A 19,157-nucleotide genomic window follows, 5' to 3' on the forward strand; every position below is an offset into this window, starting at 1 on the left:
CCAGAATATTATACTCTGTGCATTAGTGATGACACCTAATTTAACAATTAACCAGAATATTATGCCCTGTGTATTAGTGATGACATCTAATTTAACAATTAACCATTATATTGTACACTGTGTATTAGTGATGACATTTGATTTAACAATTCACCAGAATATTATCCCCTGTTTAGTAATGATGACATCAAATTTAGCAATTAACCAGAATATTAAACACTGTGTATTCGCGGTGACATCGAATTTGACAATTAACCAGAATATTATACCCTGTGTAATAGTGATGACATCTAATTTAACCATAAACCAGAATGTTATCCCTTGTGTATTAGTGATGATATCTGATTTAACAATTAACTGGAATAATATCCCCTGTGTATCCGTAATGACATCTAATTTAACAATTAACCGTAATATTATCCACTGTGTGCTGGAGATGACATCTAATTTAAAAATTAATCCGGAATATTATCCTCTGTGTATTAGTGATGACATCTAATTTAACAATTAACCAGAATATTATACCCTGTGTATCAGTGATGACATCAAATCTAGCATTTAACCAGAATATTATATCCTGTGCATTCGTGAAGACATAAAATTTGACAATTATCCGGAATATTATACGCTATCTATTAGTGATGACACCTAATTTAACAGTTAACCATAATATTATCCACAGTGTTTTAGTGATGACATCTAATTTAACAATTAACCAGAATATTATATCCTGTGTATTCGTGATGACATCTAATTTAATTAACTGGAGTATTATGCACTGTGTATTCGTGTTGACATCTAATTTAACAATTAACCGCAATATTATACCCTGTGTATTAGTGATGACAACTAATTTAGCAATTAACCGAAATATTACACCCTGTGTATTAGTGATGACATCTAATTCAACAATTAACCAGAATATTATACATTTTGTATTAGTGATGACATCTAATTTAACAATTAACCAGAACATTATGCACTGTGTATTAGTGATGACACCGAATGTAACAATTTACCAGAATATTGTTCCCTGTATAAGGGATGACATCTGATTTATACAATTAACCAGAGCAAAATACTCTATACATTAGTGATGACATCTAATTTAATAACCAGAATATTGTACACTACATTAGTGATGACATCTCATTTCAAAACCAGAATATTGGTCATTGTATTAGGGATGACATCGAATTTAACAATTAACTGGAATATTATACACTGTGTATTAGTGATTACATCTAATTTAACAATTAACCAGAATATTACACCCTGTGTATTAGTGATGACATCTAATTTAACAATTAACCAGAATATTATCCCCTGTGTATTCGTGATGACATCTAATTTAACAATTAACTGGCATATGATACCGTGTTTATGAGTGATGACATTTAATTCAACAATTAACCAGAATATCCCCTGTGTATTAGGGATGACATCTAATTTGACAATTAACCAGAATATTTTACCCTGTTTATTAGTGATGACATCTAATTTAGCTATTAACCAGAATATTATCCACTGTACATTAGTGATGACATCTAATTTATCTATTAACCAGTATATTATTTCCTTTTGTAATAGTGATGACATCTAGTTTAACAATTAGCCAGTTGGGCGGCACAGTGACGCAGTGGTTAGCACCGCAGCCTCACAGCTCCAGCGACCCGGGTTCAATTCTGGGTACTGCCTGTGTGGAGTTTGCAAGTTCTCCCTGTGTCTGCGTGGGTTTTCTCCGGGTGCTCCGGTTTCCTCCCACAAGCCAAAAGACTTGCAGGTTGATAGGTAAATTGGCCAATATAAATTGTCACTAGTATAGGTAGGTGGTAGGGAAATATAGAGACAGGTGGGGATGTTTGGTAGGAATATGGGATTAGTGTAGGATTAGTATAAATGGGTGGTTGATGTTCGGCACAGACTCGGTGGGTCGAAGGGCCTGTTTCAGTGCTGTATCTCTAATCTAATCTAATCTAGAAAGAGCAGGAAGGCAGCGCAAGTGTCCCCTGCGGTCATCTCCCTCGAAAACAGGTATACCGTTTTGGATACTGTTGGAGGAGATGGCTCACCAGGGGAAGGCAGCAGTAGCCAGATTCATGGCACTGTGGCTGGCTCTGCTGTTCAGAAGGGCGGGAAAAAGAGTGGAAGGGCTATAGTCAGAGGGGATTCCATTATAAGGGGAGTAGATAGGCGGTTCTGTGGTCGAAAACGAGACTCCCGAATGGTATGTTGCCTGCCATTTGCACGGGTCAGGGATGTCTCAGTTCGGCTGCAGAACGTTCTGAAGGGGAAGGGTGAACAGCCAGTTGTCGTTGTGCACATAGGCACCAATGATATAGGTAAAAAACGGGATGAGGTCCTCCAAGCAGAACTTAGGGAGTTAGGAGCAAAGTTAAAAAGTTGGACCTCAGAGGTAGTAATCTCAGGATTGCTACCAGTGCCACGTGATAGTCAGAGTAGAAATGAAAGAATAGTCAGGATGAATGCGTGGCTTGAGAGATGGTGAGGAGGGAAGGGTTCAGATTTTTGGGACATTGGGACCGGTTCTGGGGGAGGTGGGACTATTACAAATTGGACGGTCTACACCTGGGCTGGACTGGAACCAATTTCCTTGGGGGTGCTTTTGCTAACGCTGTTGGGGAGGGTTTAAAATAATGTGGCAGGGGGATGGGAACCAAATGAGGAGGTCAGTGGACAGTAAGGAGGTAGTAACTAAAGACTGTAAGGAACTAGGTAATGAAGTCAGCGTGACTAAGGGAAAGAGTAGGCAGGGAGCAGATGATGAACGCAAAGGGACTGGTGGTCTGAGGTGCATTTGTTTCAACGCAAGAAGTGTAGTAGGTAAGGCAGATGAACTTAGGGGTTGGATTAGTACCTGGGAGTATGATGTTATTGCTATTACTGAGACTTGGTTGAGGGAAGGGCATGATTGGCAACTAAATATCCCAGGACATCGATGCTTCAGGCGGGATAGAGAGGGAGGTAAAAGGGGTAGAGGAGTTGCATTACTGGTCAAAGAGGATATCACAGCTGTGCTGAAGGAGGGCACTATGGAGGACTCGAAAAGTGAGGCAATATGGGCAGAACAGAGGGTTGTTAATCTATGGAATTCCTTGCCCAGTGAAGTAGTTGATGCTTCTTCAGTAAAGTGTTTTAAAGCTAAGGTAGATATCTTTTTGAATAATAAAGGAATTAAGGGATACGGTGAGAGCGCGGTTAAGTGGATCTGAGTCCACCAAAAGATCAGCCATGATCTTATTGAATGGTGGAGCACGCTCCAGGAGCCGGACGGCCTACTCCTGCTCCTATTTCTTATGATCTTATGAACTCAGAAATAGGAAGGGTGCGGTAACAATGTTGGGGCTGTACGACAGGCCTCCCAACACGTTGTGTGAGATAGAGGTACAAATACGTAAACAGATTAGGGAAGGATGCAGGAGCAACAGTGTGGTGGTGATAGGAGATTTTAATTTTCCCAACATTAACTGGGATTCACTTAGTGTTAGAGTTCTAGATGGAGCAGAATTTGTAAGGAGCATCCAGGAGGGTTTTCTAGAGCAGTATGTAAATGGTCCAACTCGGGAAGTGGCCATACTGGACCTGGTGTTGGGGAATGAGCCCGGACCCGTGGTTGAAGTTTCAGTCGGGAACTACTTTGGGAATTGTGATCACAATTCCGTAAGTTTTAGAATGCTCATGGACAAAGACGAGAGTGGTCCTAAAGGAAGAGTGCTATATTGGGGGAAGGCCAACTATACCAAAATTCGGCAGGAGCTGGGGGAATGTAGATTGGGAGCAGCTGTTTGAAGGTAAATCCACATTTGATATGTGGGAGTCTTTTAAAGAGAGGTTGATTAGCGTGCAGGAGAGACATGTTCCTGTGAAAATGAGGGATAGAAATGGCAGGATTGGGGAACCATGGATGACAGGTGAAATTGTGAGACTAGCTAAGAGGAAAAAGGAAGCATACATAAGGTCCAGGTGGCTGAAGAAAGACGAAGCTTTGAAAGAATATCGGGAATGTAGGACCAATCTGAAACGAGGAATTAACAGGGCTAAAAGGGGTCATGAAATATCTTTAACAAACAGGGTTAAGGAAAATCCCAAAGCCTTTTATTCATATATAAGGAGCAAGAGGGTAACTAGAGAAAGGATTGGCCCACTCAAGGACAAAGGGGGAAAGTTATGCGTGGAGTCAGAGAAAATGGGTGAGATTCTAAACGAGTACTTTGCATCGGTATTCACCGAGGAGAAGGACATGACGGATGTTGAGGTTAGGGACAGATGGTTGATTACTCTAGGTCAAGTCGGCATAAGGAGGGAGGAAGTGTTGGGTATTCTAAAAGGCATTAAGGTGGACAAGTCGCCAGGTCCGAATGGGATCTATCCCAGGTTACTGAGGGAAGCGAGAGAGGAAATAGCTGGGGCCTTAACAGATATCTTTGCAGCATCCTTTGACACGGGTGAGCTCCCGGAGGACTGAAGAATGGCTGATGTTGTCCCCTTGTTTAAGAAGGGTAGCAGGGAAAATCCTGGTAATTATAGACCGGTGAGCCTGACGTCAGTGATAGGGAAGCTGCTGGAGAAGATACTGAGGGATAGGATCTATTCCCATTTGGAAGAAAATGGGCTTATCAGTGATAGGCAACATGGTTTTGTGCAGGGAAGGTCATGTCTTATCAAGTTAATAGAATTCTTTGAGGAAGCGACAACGTTGATTGATGAGGGAAGGGCTGTAGATGTCATATACATGGACTTCAGTAAGGCATCTGATAAGGTTCCCCATGGTAGGCTGATGGAGAAAGTGAAGTCGCATGGGGTCCAGGGTGTACTAGCTAGATGGATAAAGAACAGGCTGGGCAACAGGAGACAGAGAGTAGCAGTCGAGGGGAGTTTCTCAAAATGGAGACGTGTGACCAGTGGTGTTCCACAGGGATCCGTGCTGCGACCACTGTTGTTTGTGATATACATAAATGATTTGGAGGAAAGTATAGGTGGTCTGATTAGCAAGTTTGCAGACGACACTAAGATTGGTGGATCAGCAGATAGTGAAGGGGACTGTCAGAGAATACAGCAGAATATAGATAGATTGGAGATTTGGGCAGAGAAATGCCAGATGGAGTTCAATCAGGGCAAATGCGAGGTGATGCATTTTGGAAGATCCAATTCAAGAGTGAACTATACAGTAAATGGAAAAGTCCTGGGGAAAATTGATGTGCAGAGAGATTTGGGTGTTCAGGTCCATTGTTCCCTGAAAGTAGCAACTCCGGTCAATAGAGTGGTCAAGAAGGCATACAGCATGCTTTCCTTCATCGGACGGGGCATTGAGTACAAGGGTTGGCAGGTCATGTTGCAGTTGCATAAGATTTGGAATACTGCGTGCAGTTCTGGTCGCCACATTACCAAAAGGATGCAGAGAAGGTTCACCAGGATGTTCCCTGGTATGGAGGGCGCTAGCTATGAAGAGAGGTTGAGTAGATTAGGATTATTTTCATCAGAAAGACGAAGGTTGAGGGGGGACCTGATGGAGGTGTACAAAATCATGAGAGGTATAGACAGGGTGGATAGCAAGAAGCTTTTTCCCAGAGTGGGGTATTCAATTACTCGGAGTCACGAGTTCAAAGTGAGAGGGGAAAGGTTTAGGGGGGATATGCGTGGCAAGTTCTTTACACAGAGGGTGGTGGGTGCCTGGAACGCGTTGCCAGCAGAGGTGGTAGACGCGGGCACGATAACGTCTTTTAAGATGTATCTAGACAGATACATTAACGGGCAGGAAGCAAAGAGATACAGACCCTTGGAAAATAGGCGACATGTTAGATAGAGGATCTGGATCGGGGCAGGCTTGGAGGGCCGAAGGGCCTGTTCCTGTGCTGTAATTTTCTTTGTTCTTTGTTCTTTTTTGGGATTGCTTCACTCTGTCTATCTCATGCTGCTTACGCAGTTTGAAATGCAGGGCGGCACAGTGGCGCAGTGGTTAGCACTGCAGCCTCACAGCTGCAGGGACCCGGGTTCGATTCTGGGTACTGCCTGTGTGGAGTTTGCAAGTTCTCCCTGTGTCTGCGTGGGTTTTCTCCGGGTGCTCTGGTTTTCTCCCACAAGCCAAAAGACTTGCAGGTTGGTAGGTAAATTCGCCATTAGAAATTGTCACTAGTATAAGTAGGTGGTAGGGAAATATAGGGACAGGTGGGGATGTTTGGTAGGAATATGGGATTAGTGTAGGATTAGTATTAAACGGTGGTTGATGGTCGGCACAGACTCGGTGGCCCGAAGGGCCTGTTTCAGTGCTGTATCTCTAATCTAATCCAATCTCATCATGCAAATAGTCCTGTGTTGTAGCTTCACCAGTTTGACACCGCATTTTGAGCTATGCCAGGTGCTGCTGCAGGCATACCTTCCTGCATTCCTCATTGAACAGCATGTGGAAGCGATAGTAATAGTTGCCCTCTGTCATGGATTTATAACAGCACTGAAGGAGTGCATTCCACCCATCAAGTCCATGCCAGCTCTCTGTAGAACAATCCAATCAGTCCATTTACTGTTCCATTCCCGTATTCCTGCATGTTTATTTCCCTCACGTGTCCATCCAAAGTCCTTTGAAAATCGTTCACTTTTTCTGCTTCCACCATCCCTGTGGGCAATGATTTCCAGGTCATTACCACTTGGTACATGATAACGTTCATCCTCACATTTCCCCTGCATCTCTTACCCAAACCTTATCTCTAGTCCTTGTACCATCATCTACTGGGAAAAGATTTTCATTGTTTACCTTATCTAAACCTGTTACAATCATGTACACCTCCTTTGTAACTCCCCTTATTCTCCTTTCCACAAGGAAAATAACACCAGGTTTTCTCGACTAACCTTGGACTCAAAATCCCGCATCCCAAGAACCATTCTGGTAAATCTCCTTCACACCCACACAAGGACCTTCACATCCTTCCTAAAATGTGGTGACCAGAACTGGACACACTTGTCCAGTTGAGCTTTCTAAAGAGTCAGCATAACTTCCCTGCATTTCTCGGGGTACTGATCACCATGCCGATCTGGTACTGTGTGAATATGGAAAATAATTAATTGGGGGAGGGGAAATTGCAATGCTATTGGGCAGGAACTGGGGAGCATAAATTGGGAACAGATGTACTCAGGGAAATGCACGACAGAAATATGGAGGTTGTTTCGGGAGCACTTGCTGCAACTGCTGGATAGGTTTGTCCCGATGAGGCAAGGAAGGGATGGTAGGGTGAAGGAACCTTGGATAACAAGTGATGTGGAACAGCTAGTCAAGAGGAAGAAGGCAGCTAACTTAAGGTTGAGGCAGCAAGGATCAGACAGGGCTCTAGAGGGTTACAAGGAAGCCTGGAAGGAACTGAAGAATGGACTTAGGAGAACTAGAAAGGGACATGAAAAAGTCTTGGTGGGTAGGAATAAGGAAAATCCCAAGACGTTTTACACTTCTGTGAGGAACAAGAGGATGGCCAGAGTGAGGGAAGGGCCGATCAGGGATTGTGGAGGGAACTAGTGCCTGGGGTTGGAGGAGGTAGGGGAGGTCCTAAATGAATACTTTGCTTCAGTATTCACTACTGAGAGGGACCTGGTCGTTTGTGAGGACAGCGTGAAACAGGCTGATAGGCTCGAACAGGTTGACGTTAACAGGGAGGATGTGCTGGAAATTTTGAATGATATGAGGACAGATAAGTCCCCGGGGCCAGACGGGATATTCCCAAGGATATTACGGGAAGCGAGGGAAGAGATTGCTGCGCCTTTGGCGATGATCTTGGCGTCCTCATTGTCCACTGGAGTAGTACTGGATGGTTGGAGGGTGGCAAAAGTTATTCCCTTGTTCAAGAAAGGGAATTAGGATAACCCTGGAAATTATAGACCAGTCAGTCTTACGTCGGTAGTGGGCAAAGTATTGGAGAGGATTCTCAGAGACAGGAGTTATGATTATTTGGAAAAGCATGGTTTGATTATAGACAGTCAGCATGGATTTGTAAGGGGCAGGTCATGCCTCACAAGCCTTATTGAATTCTTTGACGATGTGACAAAACACATTAATGAATGAAGAGCAGTGGATGTGGTGTATATGGATTTTAGCAAGTCGTTTGATATGGTTCCCCATTCAGAAAGTAAGGAGGCATGGGATATCGGGAAAGTTGGCTGTCTGGATACAAATTTGGCTGGCCCATAGAAGACAGAGGGTGGTAGTAGATGGAAAGTATTCAGCATGGAGCTCGGTGACCAGTGGGATTCCGCAGGGATCTGTTCTGGGACCTCTGCTCTTTGTGATTATTATCAATGACTTGGATGAGGAAGTGGAAGGCTGGGTTAGCAAGTTTGCCGATCACACGAAGATTTCTGGAGTTTTGGATAGTGTGGAAGGCTGTTTTAGGCTGCAACGGGACATTGACAGGATGCAGAGCTGGGCTGAGAAGTGGCACATGGAGTTCAACCAGGAAAAGTGTGAAGTGATTCATTCTGGAAGGTCGAATTTAAATGCAGAATTCAGGCTTAAAGACAGGATTCTTGGTAGTGTGGAGGAACAGAGGGATCTTGGGGTCCATGTCCATCGATCGCTCAAAGTTGCCACCCAAGTTGATAGGGTTGTTAAGAAGGTGTATGGTGGAATGGCTTTCATTAACAGGGGGATTGAGATTAAGAGCCGCGAGGTTATGCTACAGCTCTATAAGACCCTGTTGAGAGCACACTTGGAATATTGTGTTCAGTTCTGGTCGCCTCATTATAGGAAGGATATGGAAGCTTTAGAGAGGGTGCAGAGGAGATTTACCAGGATGCTGCCTGGACTGGAGGGCATGTCTTACGAAGAAAGATTGAGGGAGCTAGGACTTATCTCATTGGAGCGAAGAAGGATGAGAGGTGACATGATAGAGGGGTACAAGATGATGAGAGGCATATATAGAGTGGATAGCCAGATACATTTTCCCAGGGCAGAAAGGGCTATCACCAGGGGACATAATTTTCAGGTGATTGGAGTAAGGTTTCGGGGAGTTGTCAGAGGTAGGTTCTTTACACAGAGAGTGGTGGGTGCGTGGAATGCGCTGCCAGCGGTGGTAGTAGAAGCAGATGCATTAGGGACATTTAAGCGACGCTTGGATAGGTACATTAATGATAGTAGAATGAAGGGAACGGAGACATGGACGGCCAGTGGGTCTGATACCAGTGGCGAGCTCGCTGTTTTGGGCCTCCTTATCTCGAGAGACAATGGATACGCGCCTGGAGGTGGTCAGTGGTTTGTGAAGCAGCGCCTGGAGTGGCTATAAAGGCCAATTCTGGAGTGACAGGCTCTTCCACAGGTGCTGCAGATAAATTTGTTTGTTGGGGCTGTTGCACAGTTGGCTCTCCCCTTTCGCCTCTGTCTTTTTTCCTGCCAACTACTAAGTCTCTTCGACTCGCCACAATGCCACATGCTGATCTAGTACAGTCTGAAAATGGGTCAAACAGCCCAGGATACTGATCACCAGGCCGAGATGGTACAATCAGATTATGGGTCAACCAGCGCAGGATACTGATCACCTTGTTGAGCTGGTCCAGTGTGAATATGGGTCAATCAGCCCAGGATACTGATCACCTTGCTGAGCTGGTCCAGTGTGAATATACGTCAACCAACACAAGATACTGATCACCTTGCCAAGCTGGTGCACTCCGAATATAGGTCAAACAGCTCAGGATACTGATCGCCATGCCGAGCTGGGACAGTGTGAATATAGGTCAACCAGCCCAGGATACTGATCACCTTGCTGAGCTGGTCCAGTGTGAATATGGGTCAACCAGCCCAGGATACCGATCACCTTGCCGAGCTGGTACAGAGTAAAAAGGGGTCAACCAGCCCAGGATACTGATCGCCATGCCAAACTGGTCCAGTGTGAATATGGCTGAACCAGCCCAGGATACTGATCACCATGCCGAGCTGGTACTGTGTGAATATAGGTGAACCAGCCCAGGATACTGAACACTATGCCGGGCTGGTGCAGTGTGATTATGGGTCAAGCAGCCCAGGATACTGATCACAATGCCGAGCATGTTCTTCTTTTCTTTCTTTTGGGCCTCCTTATCTCGAGAGACAATGGATACGCGCCTGGAGGTGGTCAGTGGTTTGTGAAGCAGCGCCTGGAGTGGCTATAAAGGCCAATTCTGGAGTGACAGGCTCTTCCACAGGTGCTGCAGATAAATTTGTTTGTTGGGGCTGTTGCACAGTTGGCTCTCCCCTTTCGCCTCTGTCTTTTGTCCTGCCAACTACTAAGTCTCTTCGACTCGCCACAATTTAGCCCTGTCTTTATGGCTGCCCGCCAGCTCTGGCGAATGCTGGCAACTGACTCCCACGACTTGTGATCAATGTCACACGATTTCATGTCGCGTTTGCAGACGTCTTTATAACGGAGACATGGACGGCCAGTGGGTCTGATACCAGTGGCGAGCTCGCTGTACAATGTGTCTTTGGGGATCCTGCCATCTTCCATGCGGCTCACATGGCCAAGCCATCTCAAGCGCCGCTGACTCAGTAGTGTGTATAAGCTGGGGGTGTTGGCCGCTTCAAGGACTTCTGTGTTGGAGATATAGTCCTGCCACCTGATGCCAAGTATTCTCCGAAGGCAGCGAAGATGGAATGAATTGAGACGTCGCTCTTGGCTGGCATACGTTGTCCAGGCCTCGCTGCCGTAGAGCAAGGTACTGAGGACACAGGCCTGATACACACGGACTTTTGTGTTCCGTGTCAGTGCGCCATTTTCCCACACTCTCTTGGCCAGTCTGGACATAGCAGTGGAAGCCTTACCCATGCGCTTGTTGATTTCTGCATCTAGAGACAGGTTACTGGTGATAGTTGAGCCTAGGTAGGTGAACTCTTGAACCACTTCCAGAGCGTGGTCGCCAATATTGATGGATGGAGCATTTCTGACATCCTGCCCCATGATGTTCGTTTTCTTGAGGCTGATGGTTAGGCCAAATTCATTGCAGGCAGACGCAAACCTGTCGATGAGACTCTGCAGGCATTCTTCAGTGTGAGATGTTAAAGCAGCATCGTCAGCAAAGAGGAGTTCTCTGATGAGGACTTTCCGTACTTTGGACTTCGCTCTTAGACGGGCAAGGTTGAACAACCTGCCCCCTGATCTTGTGTGGAGGAAAATTTCTTCTTCAGAGGATTTGAACGCATGTACAGTGTGAATATGGGTGAACCACCCCAGAATACTGATCAGCATGCCGAACTAGTACAGTCTGAATATGGGTCAAACAGCCCAGGATACTGATCACCTTGCTGAGCTGGTCCAGTGTGAATATGGGTCAACCAGCCCAGGATACTGATCACCTTGCTGAGCTGGTCCAGTGTGAATATAGGTCAACCAACACAAGATACTGATCACCTTGCCAAGCTGGTGCACTCCGAATATAGGTCAAACAGACAGGATACTGATCGCCATGCCGAGCTGGGACAGTGTGAACATAGGTCAACCAGCCCAGGATACTGATCACCATGCTGAGCTGGTCCAGTGTGAATATGGGTCAACCAGCCCAGGATACCGATCACCTTGCCGAGCTGGTGCAGAGTGAAAAGGGGTCAACCAGCCCAGGATACTGATCACCAGGCCGATCTAGTACAGTCTGAATATGGGTCAACCAGCCCAGGATACTGATCACCTTGCTGAGCAGGTCCAGTGTGAATATGGGTCAACCAGCCCAGGACACTGATCACAATGCCGAGCATATACAGTGTGAATATGGGTGAACCACCCCAGGATACTGATCAGCATGCCGAACTGGTCCAGTGTGAATATGGGTCAAACAGCCCAGGATACTGATCACCTTGCTGAGCTGGTCCAGTGTGAATACGGGTCAACCTGCCCAGGATACTGATCACCAGGTCGAAATGGTACAGCCAGAATATGGGTCAACCAGCTCAGGATACTGATCAGCAGGCCGATATGGTACAGTCAGAATATGGGTCAAACAGCCCAGGATACTGATCACCTTGCTGACCAGGTCCAGTGTGAATATGGGTCAACCAGTCCAGGATGCTGATCACCTTGCTGAGCTGGTCCAGTGTGAATACGGGTCAACCAGCCCAGGATACTGATCACCAGGCCGAAATGGTACAGCCAGAATATGGTTCAACCAGTTCAGGATACTGATCAGCAGGCCGAGATGGTACAGTCAGAATATGGGTCAACCAGCCCAGGATACTGATCACCTTGCTGAGCTGGTCCAGTGTGAATACGGATCAACCAGCCCAGGATACTGATCACCAGGCCGAAATGGTACAGCCAGAATATGGGTCACCCAGCTCATCATACTGATCAGCAGGCCGAGATGGTACAGTCAGAATATGGGTCAACCAGCTCAGGATTCTGATCACCAGGCCGAGCTGGTACAGTCTGAATATAGTTCAACCAGACCAGGATACTGATCACCAGGCCGAGATGGCACAGTCAGAATATGGGTGAACCAGCCCAGGATACTGATCACCTTGCTGAGCTGGTCCAGTGTGAATATGCGTCAACCAGCACAGCATACTGATCACCATGCCGAGCTGGTACAGTGTGAATATGGGTCAACCAGCCCAGGATACTGATCACCTTGCTGAGCTGGTCCAGTGTGAATACGGGTCAACCAGCCCAGGATACTGATCACCAGGCCGAAATGGTACATTCAGAATATGGGTCAAACAGCTCAGGATACTGATCAGCAGGCCGTGATGGTACAGTCGGAATATGGGACAACCAGACCAGGATACTGATCACCTTGTTGAGCTGGTCCAGTGTGAATATGGGTCAACCAGCACAGCACACTGATCACCAGGCCGAGCTGGTACAGAGTGAAAATATGTCATCCAGCCCAGGATACTGATCACCATGCTGATATAGTACAGTCTGAAAATGGGTCAACCAGCCCAGGATACTGATCACCAGGCCGAGATGGTACAATCAGAATATGGGTCAACCAGCGCAGGATACTGATCACCTTGTTGAGCTGGTCCAGTGTGAATATGGGTCAACCAGCCCAGGATACTGATCACCTTGCTGAGCTGGTCCAGTGTGAATATAGGTCAACCAACACAAGATACTGATCACCTTGCCAAGCTGGTGCACTCCGAATATAGGTCAAACAGCTCAGGATACTGATCGCCATGCCGAGCTGGTACAGTGTGAATATAGGTCAACCTGCCCAGGATACTGATCACCATGCTGAGCAGGTCCAGTGTGAATATGGGTCAACCAGCCCAGGATACCGATCACCTTGCCGAGCTGGTACAGAGTGAAAAGGGGTCAACCAGCCCAGGATACTGATCACCAGGCCGATCTAGTACATTCTGAAGATGGGTCAAGCAGCCCAGGATACTGATCACCTTGCTGAGCTGGTCCAGTGTGAATAAGGGTCAACCAGCCCAGGATACCGATCACCTTGCCGAGCTGGTACAGAGTAAAAAGGGGTCAACCAGCCCAGGATACTGATCGCCATGCCGAACTGGTCCAGTGTGAATATGGGTGATCCAGCCCAGGATACTGATCACCATGCCGAGCTGGTACTGTGTGAATATAGGTGAACCAGCCCAGGATACTGAACACTATGCCGGGCTGGTGCAGTGTGATGATGGGTCAAGCAGCCCAGGATACTGATCACAATGCCGAGCATGTACATTGTGAATATGGGTGAACCACCCCAGGATACTGATCAGCATGCCGAACTAGTACAGTCTGAATATGGGTCAACCAGCCCAGGATACTGATCATCTTGCTGAGCTGGTCCAGTGTGAATATGGGTCAACCAGCCCAGGATACTGATCACCTTGCTGAGCTGGTCCAGTGTGAATATAGGTCAACCAACACAAGATACTGATCACCTTGCCAAGCTGGTGCACTCCGAATATAGGACAAACAGACAGGATACTGATCGCCATGCCGAGCTGGGACAGTGTGAATATAGGTCAACAAGCCCAGGATCCGGATCACCATGCTGAGCTGGTCCAGTGTGAATATGGGTCAACCAGCCCAGGATACCGATCACCTTGCCGAGCTGGTATAGAGAGAGAAAAGGGGTCAACCAGCCCAGGATACTGATCACCAGGCCGATCTAGTACAGTCTGAATATGGGTCAACCAGCCCAGGATACTGATCACCTTGCTGAGCTGGTCCAGCGTGTATATGGGTCAACCAGCCTAGGTTACCGATCACCTTGCCGAGCTGGTCCAGTGTGAATATGGGTGAACCAGCCCAGGATACTGATCACCATGCCGAGCTGGTACTGTGTGAATATAGGTGAACCAGCCCAGGATACTGAACACTATGCCGGGCTGGTGCAGTGTGATTATGGGTCAAGCAGCCCAGGATACTGATCACAATGCCGAGCATGTACAGTGTGAATATGGGTGAACCACCCCAGGATACTGATCAGCATGTCGAACTAGTACAGTCTGAATATGGGTCAAACAGCCCAGGATACTGATCACCTTGCTGAGCTGGTCCAGTGTGAATACGGGTCAACCAGCCCAGGATACTGATCACCAGGCCGAAATGGTACAGCCAGAATATGGGTCAACCAGCTCAGGATACTGATCAGCAGGCCGAGATGGTAGAGTCAGAATATGGGTCAAACAGCCCCGGATACTGATCACCTTGATGAGCTAGTCCAGTGTGAATATGGGTCAACCAGCCCAGGATACTGATCACCTTGCTGAGCTTGTCCAGTGTGAATATGGGTCAACCAGCCCAGGATACCGATCACCTTGCCGAGCTGGTACGGAGTGAAAAGGGGTCAACGAGCCCAGGATACGGATCACCAGGCCGAGACGGTACAGTGTGAATATGGGTGAACCAGCTCAGGTTACTGATCACCTTGCTGAGCTGGTCCAGTGTGAATATGAGTCAACCAGCCCAGGATACTGATCACCAGGCCGAAATGGTACAGCCAGAGTATGGGTAAACCAGCTCAGGATACTGATCAGCAGGCCGAGATGGTACAGTCAGAATATGGGTCAAACAGCCCAGGATACTGATCACCTTGCTGAGCTGGTCCAGTGTGAATATGGGTCAACCAGCCCAGGATACTGATCACCTTGCTGAGCTGGTCCAGTGTGAATATGGGTCAACCAGCCCAGGATACTGATCACCTTGCCGAGCTGGTACAGAGTGAAAATGGGTCAACCAGCCCAGGATACTGATCACCATGCCGAACTAGTACAGTCTGAAAATGGGTCAACCAGCCCAGGATACTGATCACCAGGCCGAGATGATTCAATCATAATATGGGTCAACCAGCCCAGGATACTGATGACCTTGCCGAGCTTGTCCAGTGTGAATATAGGTCAACCAGCCCAGTATACTGATCACCATGCCAAGCTGGTGCAGTCCGAATATAGGGCAACCAGCCCAGGATACTGATCACCATGCCGAGCTGGTAAAGTGTGAATATGGGTCAAGCAGCCTCGGATGCTGATCACCATGCTGAGCTGGTCCATTGTGAATATCGGTCAAGCAGCCCAGGATACTGATCACCTTGCTGAGCTGGTCCAGTATTAATATGGGTCAACCAGCCCAGGATACCGATCACCTTGCCGAGCTGGTACAGTGTGAAAATGGGTCAACCAGCCCAGGATACTGATCACCATGCCGATCTAGTACAGTCTGAATATGGGTCAACCAGCCCAGGATACGGATCACCAGGCCGAGACGGTACAGTGTGAATATGGGAGAACCAGCTCAGGTTACTGATCACCTGGCTGAGCTGGTCCAGTGTGAATATCTGTCAACCAGCCCAGGATACTGATCACCATGCCGAGCAGCTGCAGTCCGAATATAGGTCAACCAGCCCAGGATACTGATCACCATGCCGAGCTGGTACATTGTGAATCTGGGTCAAGCAGCCCAGGATACTGATCACCAGGCCGAGCTGGCCCAGTGTGAAAATGGGTGAACCAGCCCAGGATACTGATCACCTTGCTGAGCTGGTCCAGTGTGAATATGGGTCAACCAGCCCAGGATACTGATCACATTGCCGAGCTGGTACAGAGTGAAAATGGGTCAACCAGCCCCGGATACTGATCACCATGCCGAACTAGTACAGTCTGAAAATGGGTCAACCAGCCCAGGAGACTGATCACCAGGCCGAGATGGTACAATCATAATATGGGTCAACCAGCCCAGGATACTGATGACCTTGCCGAGCTTGTCCGGTGTGAATATAGGTCAACCAGCCCAGGATACTGAACACCATGCCGGGCTGGTACAGTGTGAATATAGGTCAACCAGCCCAGGATACTGATCACCATGCTGAGCTGGTCCAGTGTGAATATCGGTCAAGCAGCCCAGGATACTGATCACCATGCCGAGCTGGTACAGTGTGAATATGGGTCAAGCAGCCTTGGATACTGATCACCATGCTGAGCTGGTCCAGTGTGAATATGGGTCAACCAGCCGAGGATACTGATCACCATGCTGAGCTGGTCCAGTGAGAATATGGGTCAACCAGCCCAGGATACCGATCACCTTGCCGAGCTGGTCCAGTGTGAATATGGGTGAACCAGCCCAGGATACTGATCACCATGCCGAGCTGGTACTGTGTGAATATAGGTGAACCAGCCCAGGATACTGAACACTATGCCGGGCTGGTGCAGTGTGATTATGGGTCAAGCAGCCCAGGATACTGATCACAATGCCGAGCATGTACAGTGTGAATATGGGTGAACCACCCCAGGATACTGGTTAGCATGCCGAACTGGTCCATGGTGAATATGGGTCTACCAGCCCAGGATGCTGATCACCTTGCTGAGCTGGTCCAGTGTGAATACGGGTCAACCAGCCCAGGATACTGATCACCAGGCCGAAATGATACAGCCAGAGTATGGGTCAACCAGCTCAGGATACTGATCAGCAGGCCGAGATGGTCCAGTGTGAAAATGGGTGAACCAGCCCAGGATACTGATCACCTTGCCGAGCTGGTACAGAGTGAAAATGGGTCAACCAGCCCAGGATACTGATCACCATGCCGAACTAGTACAGTCTGAAAATGGGTCAACCAGCCCAGGATACTGATCACCAGGCCGGGATGGTACAATCATAATTTGCTTCAACCAGCCCAGGATACTGATGACCTTGCCGAGCTTGTCCGGTGTGAATATAGGTCAACCAGCCCAGGATACTGAACACCATGCCGGGCAAGTACCGTGTGAATATAGGTCAACCAGCCCAGGATACTGATCACCATGCCAAGCTGGTGCAGTCCGAATATAGGGCAACCAGCCCAGGATATGATCACCATGCCGAGCTGGTAAAGTGTGAATATGGGTCAAGCAGCCTCGGATGCTGATCACCATGCTGAGCTGGTCCAGTGTGAATATCGGTCAAGCAGCCCAGGATACTGATCACCTTGCTGAGCTGGTCCAGTGTGAATATGGGTCAACCAGCCCAGGATATCGATCACCTTGCCGAGCTGGTACAGAGTGAAAATGGGTCAACCAGCCCAGGATACTGATCACCATGCCGATCTAGTACAGTCTGAATATGGGTCAACCAGCCCAGGATACGGATCACCAGGCCTAGACGGTACAGTGTGAATATGGGTGAACCAGCTCAGGTTACTGATCACCTTGCTGAGCTGGTCCAGTGTGAATATGTGTCAACCAGCCCAGGATACCGATCACCTTGCCAAGCTGGTGCACTCCGAATATAGGTCAAACAGCCCAGGTTACTGATCACCTTGCTGAGCTGGTCCAGTGTGAATATGTGTCAACCAGCCCATGATACTGATCACCATGCCGAGCTGGTACAGTGTGAATATGGGTCAACCAGCCGAGGATACTGATCACCTTGCTCAGCTGGTCCAGTGTGAATATGGGTCAACCAGCCGAGGATACTGATCACCTTGCTGAGCTGGTCCATGTGAATATGGGTCAACCAGGCCAGGATATCGATCACCTTGCCGAGCTGGTACAGAGTGAAAAGGGGTCAACCAGCCCAGGATACTGATCAACATGCCGATCTAGTACAGTCTGAATTTGGGTCAACCAGCCCAGGATACGGATCACCAGGTCGAGACGGTACAGTGTGAATATGGGTGAACCAGCTCAGGTTACTGATCACCTTGCTGAGCTGGTCCAGTGTGAATATGAGTCAACCAGCCCAGGATACTGATCACCTTGCCAAGCTGGTGCACTCCGAATATAGGTCAAACAGCCCAGGATACTGATCGCCATGCCGAACTGGTCCAGTGTGAATATGGGTGAAGCACCCCAGGATACTGATCAGCATGCCGAACTGGTCCAGTGTGAATATGGGTCAAACAGCCCAGGATACTGATCACCTTGCTGAGCTGGTCCAGTGTGAATATTGGGCAACCAGCCCAGGATACTGATCACCTTGCTGAGCTGGTCCAGTGCGAAAATGGGTCAACCAGCCCAGGATACTGATCACCTTGCTGAGCTGGTCCAGTGTGAATACGGGTCAACCAGCCCAGCATACTGATCACCAGACCGAAATGGTACAGCCAGAGTATGGGTCAACCAGCTCAGGATCCTGATCAGCAGGCCGAGATGGTACAGTCACAATATGGGTCAAACAGCCCAGGATACTGATCACCTTGCTGAGCTGGTCCAGTGTGAAAATGGGTGAACCAGCACAGGATACTGATCACCTTGCTGAGCTGGTCCAGTGTGAATATGGGTCAACCAGCCCAGGATACTGATCACCTTGCCGAGCTGGTACAGAGTGAAAATGGGTCAACCAGCCCAGGATACTGATCACCATGCCGAACTAGTACAGTCCGAAGTGGGTCAACCAGCCCAGGATACTGATCACCAGGCCGAGATGGTACAATCATAATTTGGGTCAACCAGCCCAGGATACTGATGACCTCGCCGAGCTTGTCCGGTGTGAATATAGGTCAACCAGCCCAGGATACTGAACACCATGCCGGGCAAGTACAGTGTGAATATAGGTCAACCAGCCCAGGATACTGATCACCATGCCAAGCTTGTGCAGTCCAAATATAGGGCAACCAGCCCAGGATACTGATCACCATGCCGAGCTGGTAAAGTGTGAATATGGGTCAAGCAGCCTCGGATGCTGATCACCATGCTGAGCTGGTCCAGTGTGAATATCGGTCAAGCAGCCCAGGATACTGATCACCTTGCTGAGCTGGTCCAGTGTGAATAT

The sequence above is a fragment of the Heterodontus francisci genome, chromosome 28, assembly GCF_036365525.1.
Source record: "Heterodontus francisci isolate sHetFra1 chromosome 28, sHetFra1.hap1, whole genome shotgun sequence".
NCBI lineage: Eukaryota > Metazoa > Chordata > Chondrichthyes > Heterodontiformes > Heterodontidae > Heterodontus > Heterodontus francisci.